The sequence below is a fragment of the Spermophilus citellus genome (assembly GCF_964194105.1).
Source record: "Spermophilus citellus genome assembly, contig: SCAFFOLD_122, whole genome shotgun sequence".
Classification (NCBI taxonomy): Eukaryota; Metazoa; Chordata; class Mammalia; order Rodentia; family Sciuridae; genus Spermophilus; species Spermophilus citellus.
Window position 1 is genome coordinate 1267652 of NW_027673113.1, and position 18958 is coordinate 1286609.

Genomic DNA, 18958 nt, shown 5'->3' on the forward strand with positions numbered 1-18958 from the left:
GAGGGCTGGGGTTATGGCTCAGTGGTAGAGTGCTCACCTCTCATATGAAAGTCACTGGGTTCGATCCTTAGCACCACATCAAAGTAAAATAAAAGTATTGTGTCCATCTACAACTAAAACAATCAGAAAAGAGTTTTTTGAGGTTTTTTTTTTTAAAGAAAACAAAAGAAGAAATGAGACTCCTAGTACATAATTGAACATTCATTGATTGTTAACTGTGGAAACAAATTTGAAATTCTGGGAGAGAAAGCACTGGTGGTGCATGCATTGTATATGGTAAAAAGGTTTCAGTTAGTGTGTTGTGTAGGATTATGTACTGAAATGTGGACAGAGCTGAGACCTGAGCCTACAAGTGCTAATTATGCATTTTCTGATCTTAACACACTTAACCGAGAACTTAACACTTTTCCCCTCCAAACCACCCTTCCTTCCCACAACCTGCACTTTCCCCTCCAAACCACCCTTCCTTCCCACAACCTGCACTTTCTCTAAAGCACACAGATGATTATCTCCTTCCAGACTTTGAAGTGACATTAGAATTGTCAGAGGCATAATTAATTGACTGTCAGCAAAGCCATTGTTTGAACATCTGTGGAGTTCTACTTGGTAGGCATCTGTTGTACTTTTAATTGAGCAGATTCATTCATCTACAAATATTTACTGAGTGCCTACTATACACCAATCATTGTAGTGTGTACTTTGGGAGATGATGGACATGAAGTAGCACAGTGGCCAAGGAGCAAAGCCATTTTTTAAGTCCTTTAGTGCCAAGGGCTTTGATGCGGAACAAATTTCACAATTGGTGCTAGAAAAATTCATTCCTTTCCATCCAGGTTTAGGAGATTCTGCTACAGCACTGGCTGACCTGTGCAGTGAGAAATGCTAAAGGGTTCCCATCTGAATCCTACAACATAAAGACAGAGTAGTTGCACACTGCCTATAGTTCTGTTCCCAAAAAGATAGTTCAATGCTTTGAAAGAAAAACAAGCAAACCAGTAGCCAAAGCCCCTAAAACAGGAATTCCCAGAAGCTGCTCCCAGTTAATGATTGTATCCCAATTCTCCCCCTGATCCTGATTCTGATGTTTGTCATGCTGCATTAAATTTCAGATTCACTGCAGTACTGCATGGCTCTGTTCTCAGTCCTCATTTGATTCTCTGTCATCCTTCACTTTGTATGAGTTCTGGACCTGACCCCACTCCTACATGACAATAAACATCATTTGTTAAAATTCAGTAAGAGATTACAGCAACACTGCACAGGGGTAACTTGCTGAAGAAGAAGATGCCTTGGGCATGAGTGATGGAAATGAGTTTTTAACTGCTATTGAGTTTCCCTTACTCTCCTGTCCAGCCTTATAATCATGACAAAGTTAGAGGCACCTAGAAGTCATTTAGCTTGAGTGCTCCCCATTCTTCAGTCCTCAAAGGCACTTTCATAATTCTTACAATGTATAAAAACTACCCATAATATTATTTGCTAGATATTTTTTAAATCAATTAATTTTTAAATCTACTTTAGTCTTCATACATGTCAATAATATACATAATTTGGTTTTGTGACTTAAATAGTAATTGCTTTATTCCCTGAAAGATATTGGATTACATACTTTTTAAATTTAAAGTGTTCATTCATGAACCAGCTAAAGTTTAAAATATTGAGAAATGTGTGTATCATTTAGCAAGACAGAATGATGGGAACCCATGGTAGGAATGAGGTCCCCAATATTACCTGTTGAGAATGTTGTACAAAATAGACATTTTTTGGATACATGGAGTCTTCAGATCATCATTCTAGGCAGTGAGATAGTACAAAGATCCTGTGTCGGCCTTCAGAGGCCCTCAGGGCCTCACAGGTCCCACTGATTCACTATGACATCTTAGGGCAACTCCTTTTTCCTGGGTCTTATCTCTCATATTAGGAGATTAAACTATATAATCTTTTATTATCCTTTTGCCCCTAAATTTTTTTTTGCCTCAAACACTTTCAGTGTTTTGTCCTCTATATATACTATAATGTATATGGATTGGAAAAACAGCTCCTCCATGTAAAATTACAATACTACTTGCTTCAGAGTCTCAAAGAAGAATTGGCAGAAAAAAAAGAATTATATTTCCTGGACCTTTTTATGTTCTGCTTGGTACTGTTCCCTGCTTCCTGAGGTTTATGAGGAAGTTCACTGCATTGAAAGCAGCTTTGAGTGCCAGTTAATAAAAATAAAATAGGACTGTAGAATATGATAAAGAATTCCAGGCTCTAGTGTTGGATGTATAGCAATACTCTATCTAAGGATTTCCTGGGTCAATAATGTTGTTCACTAATGGTACTTGGCATAGGTACGTGATATTAATATTGGTACCCATTAATGTGGCAATGGTATTTAATGTAGATGTTACAACCCTATCATAAAAATGAATAATTCATCTGTTGGTAGATGGCATAGTGAAATGAGCACTGGACTTGGAATCAAGAAACCCAAGTGTATATCCTTGTGTCTTCTCTCTGTGACATTGGTGACATTTGATCTTTGTGGTATTCTTGGAACTTTTTTTGACATATTATTGAAAACCATTCTTTTAGCAGTCTTCAGATTAGGATTCTTTTGCCAGAAAAACTAACTTATCCAAAGAGAGGTTAAGAGATAAATCCAGGGCTGGGGATGTAGCTCAGTGGAAGAGCACTTGGTCAGCAAATGTGAACACCTGACTTTGATCCCTAGTATATGAGGGAGAGAGAGAGAGAAATATATGTGTAAATCTTTTCTAAATTATATACAGAAGACCAAAACTGTACGAGATGTTAGTATTTCCTCCCCAGGCAACATCTGGTTTGATTTATGCCATATATGATTAGTATATAATAAACATTTCTCTAAATCCTTAATGATTGTGCTTGTCTCTATTTGAATTAACACTTTGTGTGTTCTTATGATGTTCTTTTGTTATTGCAATATCATTAGAGAATATAAAAAGTGTTTTTCAGTCATTGTGTGTGAGAAAGCAGCACACCAAGATATGCCACAATGTTCTCATTTGCTGAGCAAAGTACTCTTGCTTTTTAATGTGGAATGCAAAAGAACTAATTGAAAAAAGACAAAATGAATTTTGACTCAGATTGTACTGGATGAATCATAATCTACTTTCTCATCAGAGATATAAAGAAAAAATTAAAGAAAATAAGCCACCACAAAGCTTTACTGTCAGCTTCAGCATAATCAATACGGAGTGTTTTTCAATAGAACAAAGAGCCCATTTCTACTAAGCTGAGAATTGTAGGTAGTACAAAAACCTAGTTAATTTTTTGTTTGTGAATAGTCATCCAAAATTGTCTTTTTTCTGCCTTGGTTAAAACATTCCAATCTTAGAGTTTTGGGCCCATCAGTCATCATTGCCCCAATCATTCAGAAACCTACCTTGATCTCCATTGAACAATTAAAGGCCAGTCAGAAATTAACCTCTCTATTGAACATTTGCTCTCAGTGTTAGTTTGCCAGGTGATACGGATCAGTGGAACAGCAAACCAACAGAAACCTGGGGTCAGGGTGGAATTGCTGCTTTCTTGAACCTCAACGACCTGGGGGTACTGATGTGATTAATGAAAACAAAGTGAAGACTTTGCCCTTCTGTATTCTAGGACCAGATATGTGATCTATTTGGCTTGTGAATGTTGCTTTACAAAAATATTTTGAACTAATAAAATGACACTATAACCTACCCTTTGGAGAACAATTTCCAAGACACTGTAAACTGCCCTTTAAAGAACAGTTTCAATTTTTTCTCACTCCTATCACTATTTTATTTTTAAAAAAATATTTTTTAGTTATAAATGGACACAAAACCTTTATTTTATTTATTTTTATGTGGTTTTGAGAGTTGAGCCCAATGCCTCACACATGCCAGGCAAGCACTCTACCACTGAGCCACAACCCCAGCCCTCCCTGTTGTATTTTATCCATAGCTGTTAAGGCCTTTATTACTCTCATACATGTTTCCGTGTCTATCTTTTACACTGTAAGATCACTGGAAAAAAAAATTAAAAAGACCACTTCTTTCTTCCCTTGCATTTTCCTGCCTCTCTAACATTCAAAATGAGGAACTAAGATTTGTGGATTTTAAAACTTCCCTTAATGCCATTCCATCAAGATCTTTATTTTACAATAAATTTCTCCATTATGATTTTATGTTAAAAACTGACACTATTCTGTTTAAAATAAGAGTAGCATGTATTGAACATTTACAAAATATCATGAATTTCACTTGCCTTACTCATGAGTCTTGACCATAACCCTATGAAGTAGGTACAGATGAAAAAACTAATGCAAAGAGAAATTAAGTAATTTCCCAAGGGTATAGCAATTGGAATTACAATTTGAACCCAGAACTGAGCCTGGCCCTTAACCCCTACATACAGAATATCCATAACTATAGTTTATAGAAAGATAACAGAGGCTCAGCAAAAAATTAGATTTATAAGATCTATGCTTATTGCATGACTTTTCTGCCAAATCCTATTCCATTGCTCCCTCTACTTGTCTTTGGGAATTTTTTTTAAAGGAATGATTTGATTTCTACTGATTGAATGGTCACACCATTAACCAGTCAGCAGATAAAAAATCCAGATATGCCATTGCTGTGTTTATACTATGTTGGATATCTACAGGGCCAGGCTCTTCAAGGCTTTTCTACAAGGGTAACAGTGCCTACCTTGTCCACTTACTCCAATTGCTGAAAGCAATACTCTTTTTGTTAATAGCACTTGACATGTATATTTCCATTCCTGTGTTCCTTCTTGAGCTTGATTGGACCTGGTCATTGTAATTTTAGCAATGTTTTTGCTCAGAAACTCCCTTCTCCCCATAGTTTGTCCCAATCCAGTGATGCCTTCTTTAACACATGGAAATAGTTACTTTTGATTTTTAACAATCTATTATAGTGCTGTCTTCTAATCTGGTGAATCTTAGAAAAATCAGGTCTAGTCTCACTGCCAAGATGGAAATGAAAGAGAGCAAGGAGAAAGGAACTCATCTTGAAAATAAGGTCAGCCCATTGACATCTCATCAGGCAAAAGAGTTCAAGGCAATAGCTAGCAATTGGCTCGCTCAGTCGGAAGTTGATGCTATTTTAGGCCATCAGCAGGAGTGTCAATGTATCTGTGAATTCTGGCATTTTATTTCATTAAGGTGGTTCAGGAAGCCAGACACTGATTAACTGATTCTTTGACTTAGTTCCCACTCCTAATTTTGGATGTGTGGTGTCTTCAGGCAGCTGTTGTGACACCCTACTTCTAAAGAAAACTTTCCTTGTGCCTCTGAAGCAATCCTGGGAACAGTTTATCCCACATCCTACTGTTCTGGATCCTCTAGTGCTCAGCATCTCTGGTAACAGGTGACATGGGGGTGCCTTTGCTTCTGGATCTTCTCTGGCATATCAAGGAAATACAGTTCAAGTGTGTGCATCTAATTGTGATCCAAATTTGGTGCAATGGCCATATTCTCACTGATTACCTAGGCTTAAGATGGACTTTCATTTGGAGATCCCATAAGAAGATACCAGTAGAAGGAATGAGCTCAGCTTTGCATTCGCTTTAGAGATCAAGAGAAACCCTAGACAGGTCACAAGATTTATTTAGGTAAGACTAGAAGAATTCTAGGTTTGGGGTCATTGGTAAGGATTTGGGATCTGGTTTTATGTGTAAATGTTCTTTAAATGAGAAGGGTGAGGATTTATAGATGGGAACTCTCTGGTGTTCTTTATTCCTTCATTCATTTATGTATCCAATAGTTATTGAAGGCCTACTATGTGCCAAGCACTATGTCAGGTTCTTCCATTAAACATTATACCACAAAATAGAGAAGTGATTACAAATTATTCAATTATAGTATGTAAATGTATTATTGGAATTTGCTGATACCATGGAAGGAAAAAAACTTACAATGACTTACTAGGGTTGGAAAAGTAGAGAAGCGTTTTTTCATATAGATGATGTTGGGGCTGAATGTTAATAGAATTTTCTAGGTAAACCATGAACTAGAAATAGAGCACAACTGAAGAATAGGGTATGGGAAGGAGAAAGGAGAATCAAAGGAAGATCATGGCCAGATCAACATCACTTTGTATTTTCTACTATGAGTCTAGGGCCTTTCTGAAGACCCTGAACATCCATGAAGGGTTTAAACAGAAAAAAGGACAAGATACTGACTAAAGATGATTCTGGGTCCCGAAGGGAGAAGGTGTGGAGGGAACAGAGAGGATGTGGGAGACTGGAGATCAAGCTAGGTCTCCTGGGCACTAATCTAAAAGGACCATGGCCTGATGAAAGGCAGTCATGTTGTTTGGAGGGACTGTAGAGGGGGCACCAGGGAGGAGTGGGAGGGGTGGGTTAAGGCTTATCCTTGGGCTTCTATCTTGGGTGAATAACCATCATTAAGTGAGATGAAAAAAACAGAAGTTCAGTAGTGATGATGCAATCTGTCTAAGATCCGTCCTGTTGGAAAGCAGTTTAGTTTCATTCATCAGTACTTATTGAGCACCTGCTGTGTGCATGTGCTATTCTAGGCATGAGTGCAAACCCCCATTATGGGCCTTTCTCTCATTCTAGAAATGAGAGAAAGATAACATGAAAATAAGTAAAATATTGAGTGTCTCAGATAGTGGTGTGTCACAGGGAAAAATTAAGCAGCAAAAGAGGATAGTGAATGATACAGCAGGGGTAGGGAGAAGTAGCCTGGTGAATAGCTGTGATTGTGATGTCCCTCTTGGCAAAACCTGGTCTGCCTGATTTTGTTTCCATTGCATTCTTTTGTTTTATAAATTATTTCTGTTTTAAGAAAGGAAATAAGTAGAGCAACATAAACATTTATAAACACATGGATCTATACACAATAGTTTGTGTTGCCAACATAACACATGCCAGGAAAAAAAAACAAAAGAAAACAGCAGCTAAAACAGTAAAAATCAAGAGAGAGATGGGGGTGGGGGCTCTCCCACAGACTCCCATCCTTGTCATTTGAAAAGCTAGTTTGAATTAGAAATTCACAGAAGAGGACTTTAGATTTAATCCCAACTCCTTAGTTTTGGACATGAAAACTTCCACCAACAAGGAAATCATATTTTCAGAGATCCCCAGGTCTAGCATTAAGATTTCCTATCAGCTTGTCTAGGGATCCTTTTCTTATGCACCATTCATGAGAAGCCCTAACCTTGAGATCTGGGCCTTGGCTACTTGGAATTGAGTTTCCACTCTGCTCCAGGGAGCAAATTTTACCTCCCTTTGTACAGGTTTACACATTGTGTCGTAGCTATGATTATAGCAGTGTTTCTGGTATGTTACTTACTTACAACAGTGCTTTGCACACAGTGTTCGATAATTGCTCATCACATTGTTGCAGTATCAAGAGTATCAGAACATCATGATGTAAGTTAATTGGACTTTGTAAGGGTATAAACTTGAAACCAATCTCAAATGTTGATCATAGGTTAGGTTAGTTCTTCCGGAACTTCTAGTTAAGGTGTTAAAATATAAACTAATTCTTCTTGGGTCCTTGAGTAACTATAAAAACATATTATAATTTGCTATTCACTTCATTCACAGAAGTTCTTAGACAGTCCAGTCTGGGGTGGAGTTAACTGACATTCTATATCATAAATGGAACCTTAAGCCTTAAGCATGGATTTTCTCATTCATCTTTGTACATGTGGTACAAGTTCACCTGCTGAATGCTGACAGCCTTTTGCTAAATGCTGACTCTGAGCTGAGCCTCAAGTTGAACACTTTGACCGCTGACCATGCTTCATCCTCCCAGCAGGCAGTTATTCTTATCTGGATTTTACAGATGAATTAAGTCTTTGGACAGTTGAGACTTTGTCCAAGGTCACACAGATTTTTAAGAGGCACAACCTCCATCTTTTTAAATCAAGTCTCTGTTTCTCTTTACTGAACAATGAAATATTTGCATTGAGGACACTTCTCTCAAGTAACTACTTTATTTTGCACTCAGTCTCCATCTTAGACTACTATCCTTTCTGTGCCATTGTCTCTACTGATACATGGAATTATGACATCATAGACTGTTGGGTCTGAAGGGACCCTGAGTTTCTTGGTTCTCAGCATGAAGATTGAATCACCCACGGGAACTTTATCACTAGACAAACCCACACACCCACACACACCTACCTTGTGCATACACTGGGATTCTGAATACTGATACCACTTTAAACCCACCACCACTGAGAAAATACCATCACTCTGAAAAAATTTAGCTGAGTATGGCATATTTCCCTGTTGTGATGGAAAGGAAAAATAGGTTGAGAATTACTCATCAATTTCCATCTTCTCATGGCACAGATAAGAAAATAAAACCATGGAGTGGCAACAATGTACACAAGATCACAGCTCCTTTATGACAGATCTTCATGTAGAACTTGTATCTTCTAACTTTTGATGTTAGGCAGTTTTCTTGTTTATTCCACAAACACAGTAGAATGTACTGTGTTTTATTGAATGGTTGTAGAGGAATAGAAGATAAAGGGAAGAGAGTGATTAATTTGCCTGGGATCCCATAGCACATCCTTTGGTCAAGAGAGGACAAGTTCATTATATTTTTCCAGTTTTCACCTATTCATTTTGATCTAGTTAAGTAGCAACTCATCATTTTCATAATAGTAGTTTTGTGGGTTACATAGCTTTTTGTATGTCTGTTTTCAATTTCTATTCCTTTGATAATAGAACAAATAGCAGAGATGGTGAAAACCAGCAAAAGAATTATCTCCTAGATTTTGTGTTCTCTTTCCTCCATAGTGAGTATGTCTAGAAATAACACAGTAGATTGGAGAATTATTTGGTGTGTTTGTTAAGTGAGTATTATGGAGAACCTTTACTCTCTGTCCATCATAAACATACGTGAGGTGAATCAGAGTTGTTTTAATCTTTTCTGGGAAAAAATTAAGGGGCCATAAAGGAATTTGAAGGTCTTTACCCCAAAGAAATTCACAGACTAATAGAGAATTGAGAATTAAAATACACACACACACACACACACACACACTAATTTCTTTCTAAGTTATAAATATAATAAAGGAACTGTGTACATATGACTATAAGAAAGAATGTCTGGGGCCCATTGAGGAAAATGAGTAGATTAAATGTTGATATCTGAGCCAAGTCTTCAAGAAGGAATGCAATTTTCCCCTAGTAAAGAGAGAGATTTAAAAAAAAAAATATGTTGCATTTAGAACAATCAATATTTGCAAATGACGGAGGGTAAGAAATCTTGGTGTGTCCAGCACAGTAAAACACTGTTGCAGACTTCATAACAAATCTTCTGTGAGACCAAAAGTGATGGTGAGTGGAGGGAGAAGTGATGGGGGTTATGCATGGAGATAGAATCTGAGACCCAGCGATGCACAATTTTATGTGATAGAAATTTTATGCACAATTTTGTGTCATAGATAGGGTCTTTGGGATGTTTTCTTATTCAAAATGAAAAATTCTTGACTGCTGTTAAATAATTTCTATTGTAGTGGGCAAAGATATATTAGTGGCTTATAAAAAACAAGGGGTAATTACTTCTCTTGCCATTTAACTCTTCTAATAGCCTGAATAATTTTATAAAGTCACTTCACTGAGTATAAACCTGGCTAGAAATTTCATGATAGTAGATGTAGAGGGATTTGTGGGGTGAGAAAGATGGTATTGCTATCTTTTTCTCATGGTTCAAAACAGGAAGTGTGTAGGTATGCAGAAATTCAAATCAAGTCAACTGTGTTTTTGGTGTGTTGTGTATGCATTTAGATTTTTGCATATCAGCAATTCTATGGGAATACTACTATGCGAAGAATCCACCAGATTCAACTGAAGGAGAACCATCAGATTTAAAAGTGCAGATATATGTGCATATAGATTTAAAGATTACTTTTCACTTGCAAAATATAAGCAGATTCTCAGAAAATCTTTGGGTGCACATGCATACACCTGTTGTTTCTGCTGCTTGCACCTTCAAGCAGAAAATGATTGAAGGTCCTGATGCCTACTTAAGAATTCATATGTGTTTAGAGTGGAAAGTACCTTGGAAGTCATCTCATGCTTTTTGTCATTTTTTTCTGATGAAGAAAATGATATCCTGAGACAAACCGGAATTTAAGCCGCAGCCACTATGTGGCAGTGCACAGGCTAACACTGGTTCTTTCCATTAACCTTAAACATCTTGTTTCCTTTTTTGCATTGCTTATTTACCAAGTGTTTGGTAGTTATGAATTGAGTAAATTATCCCAAGATAAAATATCTTAGTATAGTAGTCTCTTCTTATCCACTATGTTGTTTAACACAGTTTCAGTTACTTTCAGTCAACTGTGACTCAGAAGTATTACATGGAAAATTCTAGAAATATGCAATATATAAATATCAAATTACACATTGTTAGTGTGATGAAATCTCACAATGTCATGCCCCCCACTAGAAAATGAGTCTCCCCTTTGTCCAGTATACTCACTGCTATGACCACATTGGTACTTGCTGGTTAGTCACTTGGCAGCAGTCTTAATTACCAGATCTACTGTTGCACTAATAAAGTGTTTGAGTTTGGTTAGCCCTATTTTTCTTAATGGTCCCCAAACAGAAAAGTAATGATATTGGAAATTCAGACATGAATAAATGGGAAGTTGTAAAGTGCTTCCTTTAAGTTAAAAGGTAGAAATTCTTGACTTATGGAAATAAAAAAAATTATGTGCTAACATTGCTAAAAAATCTGTAGTAAGAACAAATCTAATATCGATGAAAAATGTGAATAAATAAAGAACTCATTCTTGATGATTGCTATTCTGACAGGAATGAGATAAATCTTATCCCATCTATGTATGATATATCAAAATGCATAAATACATTCTGCTATCATATATAACTAATTAAAACAAATTTTAAAATTTCAAAAAAGGAATTCATTCTTAAACTGAAAAAAAAATTATGCCACCATGAGTAATAAGTGCTTAGTTTAGATGGAAAAAGCATTATATGATAAGACATGGTAATATCAGTGGGTTCAGGCATCCACTGGAATTCTTAGAATGTGTTTCCCACAAAAACAGGGATGGGGAGTGCTGTGCTCACTTTTAACTGGGAAACCACCAAAGGAGAATATCCGGAAATTAGTAAGGAACCATGGTTGAATTTATCATCTGTAACCTTAGTTTAAATCATCTTTCAAATGGGGACAGAACAGGTTGTGTGGGCAAAAAAGGAATACCTTAGGCCTCCTCTCACCTTCTTGATGCTCAAATTGGTTTAATATGATTTGCATCATGGAATTTTATCACTGTAAAGGATTGTATCCATATTGGTTTATAATATTTCTATTAGTTTCCTATTGCCACTATACCAGATGACCACAAACCTGGGACTTAAAGCTATACACATTTGTTATCTTGCTGTGTTGTAAATCGAAGTCCATCATCCATCTTCTTGGGCTAAAAGCAAGATGTCAGCAATTGCATCCCTTTCTACAGGTTCTAGGATGGGATCCTCCTTGCCTTTTTTTATTTTATTTATTTTTTTGAGAGAGAGAGAGAGAATTTTTTAATATTTATTTTTTAGTTTTCAGCGGACACAACATCTTTGTTTGTATGTGGTGCTGAGGATAGAACCCCCGCCGCACACATGCCAGGCGAGCGCGCTACTGCTTGAGCCACATCCCCCGCTTGCCTTTTCTTTTTTATGATGGAGGCTTCCTACATTCCTTGATTTTATTCTCTTTCTTTCTACAGAGCCCCCCAACATAGCATCTCTGATTATTTTTTCATAGTAACAATTTCCTCTGACCAATGCTGGGAAAATTCTCTACTTTTTAAGGAGAATCAAAGTGATTGGATTAGCCTACTTGGATCATTTCAGATAATCTCCCCATCTCAAGATCTTTAATTATATCTGTCAAGTCTCTGTTGTCATGTACAATAACTTATTCATAGGAATCAAATATTAGGACATGGTCATCTTTTGGATGCCTTCTACAGTGCTGTTCTGGAAAAATTTTCAGTGATCTGTGAGAGATCACAATGGTATACATGTGTGGGAGCCCCAATCATTTTCTTTGTTAAAAGACCAAACTTTTTCTGTGAATTCTGATCTTTGACTAAAGGTAAATTTCAGATTTGACTGCAGTTTTTTTTTAAAAAATAATATTTTCTTTTTTAATTGTAGTCAGACACAATACCTTTATTTTCTTTATTTTTATGTGGTGCTAAGGATTCAACCCAGCACCTCACACGTGCTAGGCAAGTACTCTACCGCTGAACCACAACCCCAGTCCCCTTGCCTATAGGTTTTTAATGTTACTAATACTTCCACTATGCTGGTATTTCACTGTAGGTCATTTTGACTTGACTACCATTGAAGGTTCTAGATTAGCTAGAACAAATTGGCTAATTCCCAAGTAACCTAATCTTTTTGATAATGCATCGAAGGCAATAAATTATTAGAAGCCCAGCCATAATCTTTCTTGACATTGGTCACTCCCATTCAATACAACCATGCTTCTTCCTTCTTTCCTCTGTTCCTGTATTCTTTTCTCCTTCCCTCTCCTTTTTTCTTTCTTTCCTCCTTTTAATTCACAGAGAATTGCTGGAAGAAAAAAAAGGAGCAAAGGAAAGAAGATGAGGGGAAAAGTAAATGTGTTAAAGCATATTTGGGTAAAGAAAAGAAATCGGCAGGAAAAAATGGTCCACCTGCTTCCTCACCCCCTCACGTTAGTCTTATGAAACAGGTTTGTTTTGTGAGACTATTTAAATCAGGAGTCCCAGAATTGAGCAGGAGAAAGCAACACAGAAGACTAAAAGAAATTAAGAAATCTTATGACTGATACTATCTACAGGAAAGGATAGGTTCATCACAGCATAGGATCTTTCTGAATTGGAAAACAAGCATGGTCCACAAATGGAAATGTTTATCTCCAACAATGAGAACCAGGTCAGATGCAATTCAAAAATGAATAATTATTTTAAGATCTAACTAAGAAGAATATGAAGGCATGTGTTTTGATAGTCTTAAAGGTTCACTTGCATTTGCAATGCAGAGTCCCCTCTTCTGTGAACTGCTTTGCATTCTGCATTGCTATATTAATGCTCTGGCAATTAGATTGACTAATAGTGGTTATAAAAGAAAATCCTATTAAAGAGAAAAAAAGTAAATTTTTCTTAAGTTTCCTGTTCATATTTTTTTCATCAAATGAAGCTAAAAGAGCCCCCTATAGTGTTGGGGTTTTGATCAAGATGAATAATAGCTGTGAAATGCTCTTTAAACTATAAACTGCTAGAGTTAGAAGAGTCCTTTCTTATCTTCTTCATTCTATTATCTCACCATAGAGGTAATTAATTTTCTCTTACTTGGGCCAGAAAGAAAAGCTGGACCAGCACTACTTTGGTAATGAGTATCAAAGTAAGAGAATCACACAAGGAAGTTCAACAGTTAGAAGATTCTGGAACTGTTTTTTGAGCTTTTCCTCTGGAGGTCATGTCCACAGAGGGCTTGACTTTTGTTTCTGTAGGGAAAATATTTGAACAGTAGTCTAAATTTTCATCAACTCTCATTTATGACTGTATATGGGTACAGACAAAAAGCAGCTTCTTGACTTTCTGTCTTTGGAGTGACTGTATTTGGAATTGAGAATTCTCTGAGGAATTTTGCTTTTCTTCATTGAAACTGTGTACATGCATGTTCATATGTACATACACATGATAGCATGCTTCAGTAAAGACACAAAAGCTTGTGTAAAAATACAATTTACTATTTTATGTTGTCTTACATATCTGTGCTAAAATCCATTTTAAAAATTAAGCTTCTCTTCAGGCATGGTGGCACATGCCTGTAATCCCAGTGGCTTGAGATGAAAAAGGAGAATTGTGAGTTCAAAGCCAGCCTCAGCAACTTAGCCGGGCACTAAGCAACTCGGTGAGACCCTGTCTCTAAATACAATACAAAATAGAGCTGGGGATGTGGCTCAGTGGTTGAGTGTCCCTGAGTTCAATCCCCAGTACTCCCCCACCAAAAATTAAGTGGTTCCTCTTTAACATAATATTCTCTCCACTTACTCAAATTATTTCATAACCTTTAACAATTGTGATTTTTTTCTTCCTTGATAACTTTATTCCAATTTAATTCCACTTTTTCTTGCTATTGTTTAGTGTTTTAATTTGTTTTTATTTCTCACTGGTTACATTTTTCAGCAATTATTAGATTGCTTTTGCTTTTTTTTTTTTGAGGAGGGTTACTTATATTGGAATCCATTAGTTTACATTTTGCTGGAATAAAATCATACATTTTATCAACACTTTCAGCTATTAGGATGTTGTAGGCATATTGCTCACTTATAATTTTAAAAATATCTCTTGTGTCTTTGCATCTCCCTTTTTACTTTAACTTTTTCCCCTTTTTTCTTAAAATTTCTTGTGTGTGTGTGTGTGTATAATATATATATAAACTTGCAGTTTTATCTCATAATTTTTAATGTCTAACCTTATTAATCTGTATTACCTACTTTGAGTTAGACTACTCATTCATTTTTGCAGGATCTTAATCTGAAGGTTCATTTATTTATTCCATTTTGTTAAAGCATTTTAGTTTGTAAATACTCCTTTGTGAATTTATCTGTATCACAAAGGTTCTGATGCTATTTTTCATTCATTAAAATGTTTAATGATTCATTTGTTCTTCCATCTAAGAATTATCTAGAAACTTATTTCCAAGGCATTTTTGTCTTTCTGTTATTTTTAATTTTTTTAAATCGAATGAATTGGCTTAGGCCTTAAAATTTATTACCTAAATACAAATTCTTGACTAAGCATTATGAAACTTGTCCAGCTCATTGCTGAATTTGGTATTTTGTCAGCTGGGAACACTAAATACCCTCACTTAACTTGATATTTGTAAAGTTCAGAGCAGCATTGGGGTTCCTATACACTTTGGAAATTGCCCCATGGCTAATTTGGCCAACTTCCAATTCCTCAGGGAGAGACAAAGAGTTGTCTCATTGCCACCTGCTATTAACTAAATGCTTAGGATTCAGTGTCCTAGGGGTGACTGGGAGACATAGGAATGAATTATTGTAGAAGCCTGTGGAAGCTTCTTCCCTGGGGAATTTTGAGAACAGCAAAGAACCATCTGTCTGGGTGGTTTTAAGAGCAGGCCTGCCTAAAGGCAGGTGCATGGATTAGATGACCTGTGAAGATTGTCATCTATCCCAGAGACGTCAATGGAAAGGATACATTTGCTAAGTTTATAAAGAGTCCAGGAGGAACACTGATAAGTTTGGGGAGCATATGGTCAAGAGCCTGAGGGTATTGAGCCCTTCTTGAAATTAGAGCCACTCAGTGTCACCCCATGCCCTGAATTCCAGAGCCATTCTCTACATGTGAACCTAGCAGTCAGTTATTTCACCCTTGAAAATTATACATGTGTGGTTCAGTTCGGAATAGTTCAAATCTTTATGGATCATGAATAGAATTATTTTTAAACAGATAGTTTACCTGATTCATCTCCACATGTTAAAACATACTATTAAGTCTGATTCTTCTAGTTATGCCTTATCTGCCTATATCATTGCATCCTGCACTGACCCAATAGCCTTGAGTTTTCCTGTCCTTGTTCCTCAAAGGTTGCTCTGTGTTTATTTCAGGCAATTAATTAGCTTGATTAATCTTTCAGAAGAGCAGTCCTAATTATATCAACATTAGCTCTTTTATAAGTATAAATGACAAAATACTTAAATGAATTAGCCAGATCAAGTCACCTTTATTATGATCCAGTTTTCAGAATGTGAAATGCAATAATACATTTAAAGATATGAAGAAAAGGCACTGCCAAATTTTCCACAACAATATGCCACAGAATTACAAACCAATGGCATGAAGTGATTGTGTGTTTAAACAAGTGTTAAAGTCTCCAGGCAGCAAAAGTAGACATGGGAGTGGCCAGATGACTCATCAAACAATCACAACAAAGGTAAAAGTATTATGAGGGAGGGAAAGTCCACTTGGAAGAGGTAGCTCATATAGACAGAATTGAGAGAGTGGATTCTCACCTGCAGCCTGCACAGGAGATGGAATTGGGGTCCTTCTGGGTGGAATGGGCTGGCAGCAGAATAAAAGCTAAGAAAGAGAAAATGAAAAAAAAAAAAACACAGGACACAGAATTTTAAAAACCTGGGGCAGGATGGACTACCCTATCTTAAGGATTGAGCTTCCATGCTGAAAAGAGAGAGCAATGGAGCTCACACTTGCTTTATTTATATGGGAAAACATCAAAGGTTTTCCATGGAATGTTCTTTGCCAAATAAAGTAGGAGGTGGGCTGTCCAGTTTCCAATGGGTATGCCTAATTCCAGAGCTACAAGAACAGTCTTCCTAAAAGAGCAGAGATAGAGGTAACGTGCACTGGACAATCCATTGAATGGGAGGAGCTACAAAATAGTTCCCAATGCCAAATCTAAATCTCCCTGGCTCCATACAAAGTGAAGACCCTCAACTAATTCACGGGTGGTTCCCCCAGTGGATCAATTAAGAGGGGTAAAGAAGACCAGCCACAAACTTCTCCTGAACGTTTAAACTATTTTAAAAATGATGCCTGTGGATCATCAAAAAAGGAATACAGAACAACCAACAATAAAAAAAAAAACCCAAAAACATGAGCAATATGCAAAACCCAAGCAGATTAAAGAATGCAGTATTTAAAAACTTAAAACAAGGTGAAATATAAATAATAATGTAATATTGAGAAAAGATTCTCTTTATGCTTTACATTTATAAAGCAATAAGGAAAAAAATCACAAAGATATTGTGAATAAATTTGACAACAAAAATTAACAATATGTGATTATCTGAGACAAAATTAAGAAACCAATAAATGGGAATTATATTTGCAATAAACATGATATGCAAAGGATTAATATTCATATGAACCTTTTCAGACAAAAATGCAAAAAAAGATAAGAAATGTAAGCTATTTCTAAAGAGAGAAATACAAATGCATAATTAAAGTAAATTTTATACTAGTATGAAATGAAAATTAAAACAACTGAGATCTACTTTTTACTTATAAATTAGCACAGATTTAATGAAAGAAACTACTCTCATTTGCAGCTGCTCAAAGTGCAAATTATCCCAGCATTTGTAGAAAACTGTATGGGAATATTTCTTAACATTAAGTGATAACTTTCAAACCAGAGAAATGGATAAATGAATAGATGGATAAATGGATGGATGGATGGATGGATAGATAGATAGATATAGAAGTATTCAAATATAAATTTTCAGGAATAGTAAGACTCTCCCTATCAATAATTATCTTAATTATAAATCAGTTAAATTCTTTACTTCAAAGTAACTGAATGGATAATTGGACCCAACTATATACTGCTTTTAATAAACCCACTTCACCTCCAAGAACATATATAGACTGAAAGTGAAGGGATATAGTAAGAGACTCCATGAAAATTGAGTCCAAAAGAAAGCAGGAGTAGATATACTTATATCAGATATAATAGACTTTAAATCAAAAGCAGTAAAAAGAAACAAAGAAGGTCATTTTATTACACATGTCATACTAATAAAGGGGTCAATTCAGCAAAAAGAAAATCTAAATACATATATAAGTATTGGAGGTATGGCTCAGTGGTACAGCACTTGATTAGCATGCATAAGGCCCTGAGTTTGAGTGTATAGTATATATTATCTACACTCAGTATTGGAGTATTTAAATATAAAACGTGAGTATTGATAGACCTAATAGGAAAGACAGATTCCACTACAGTAATTGTAGAGGACTTTAACACTCACTTTCAGCTATGGACAGATCATAATAATAAAATCAACAAAGAAACAGCATAGTTAAACTGTACTGTACACCAAATGGACCTAACAAACGTCTGCAGAACATTCCATCCAACAGCTGCAGAATATGCATTCTTCTTAACAGCACATGGAATATTCTCCAGGATGGATCATATGGGTAGGCCACAAAGCTAGTCTTCAAATATTTCTAAAATATTGAAATGATACCAATTTTCCTTTTTGACCACAATGCAATACAACTAGAAGTCAATAACAAGAAAAACTTTGGAAACTATACAAAAACATGGAAATTAAACAACTTACTTCTGAACAATCAATGGATCAAGGAAGAAGTTAAGAAGGAAATTTAACCCTTCCATGAAGACAATGGAAATGTATACAGTATAGCTAAACCTATGGAATACAGAAAAAGTAGCACTAAGAGGGACATTTTCAGCAATCAGTACCACGTCAAGAAAATAGAAAGTTCTCAGATAAACAATGCATCACCATTCTTTGAAGAACTAGAAAAACAAGAACAAACCAAACCAAAACTAGTACAAGGGAAGAATTAATATAGATTTAGAAACGAAGTAAATAAACTAGACACTATAAACAAGCATTACAAAGATCAATGAATTGAAGACTGGTTCATGAAACACAAATGAAATAGACAAACAGTTGAAAATAAGAGAGACTACCCAAATAAATAAACTCAGAAATGAAAATAAGATGGTAAAACTGACACCACAGACAGACAAATGATCATTAAAGATTATAATACTAACCTAAAAGAAATGGACAAACTCCTGGACACCCACATCCTATCAAGTTTAAATCATGATGTAATAGAAAAACCTTAATAGACTCATAACTAATAATGAGAATGAATAATTACAAAAATTTCCATTCAAAAAAAAAATCCCAGAAGCAGATGAGATTGCTGTAAAATTCTACCAAACACTTAAAGAAGAACTAATACCAATTCTTCTTAAATTGTTCCAAAATATTCAAGAACAGAAAATTCTTCCAAACTGGTTGTACAAGGCAAGCATTACTGAAATCACAAAAGCAGATAAGGACACAACTACAGTCCAGTATCCTTGGTAAATCCTTAGCAAAATTCTAGCAACTAAATCCAACAGCATATTG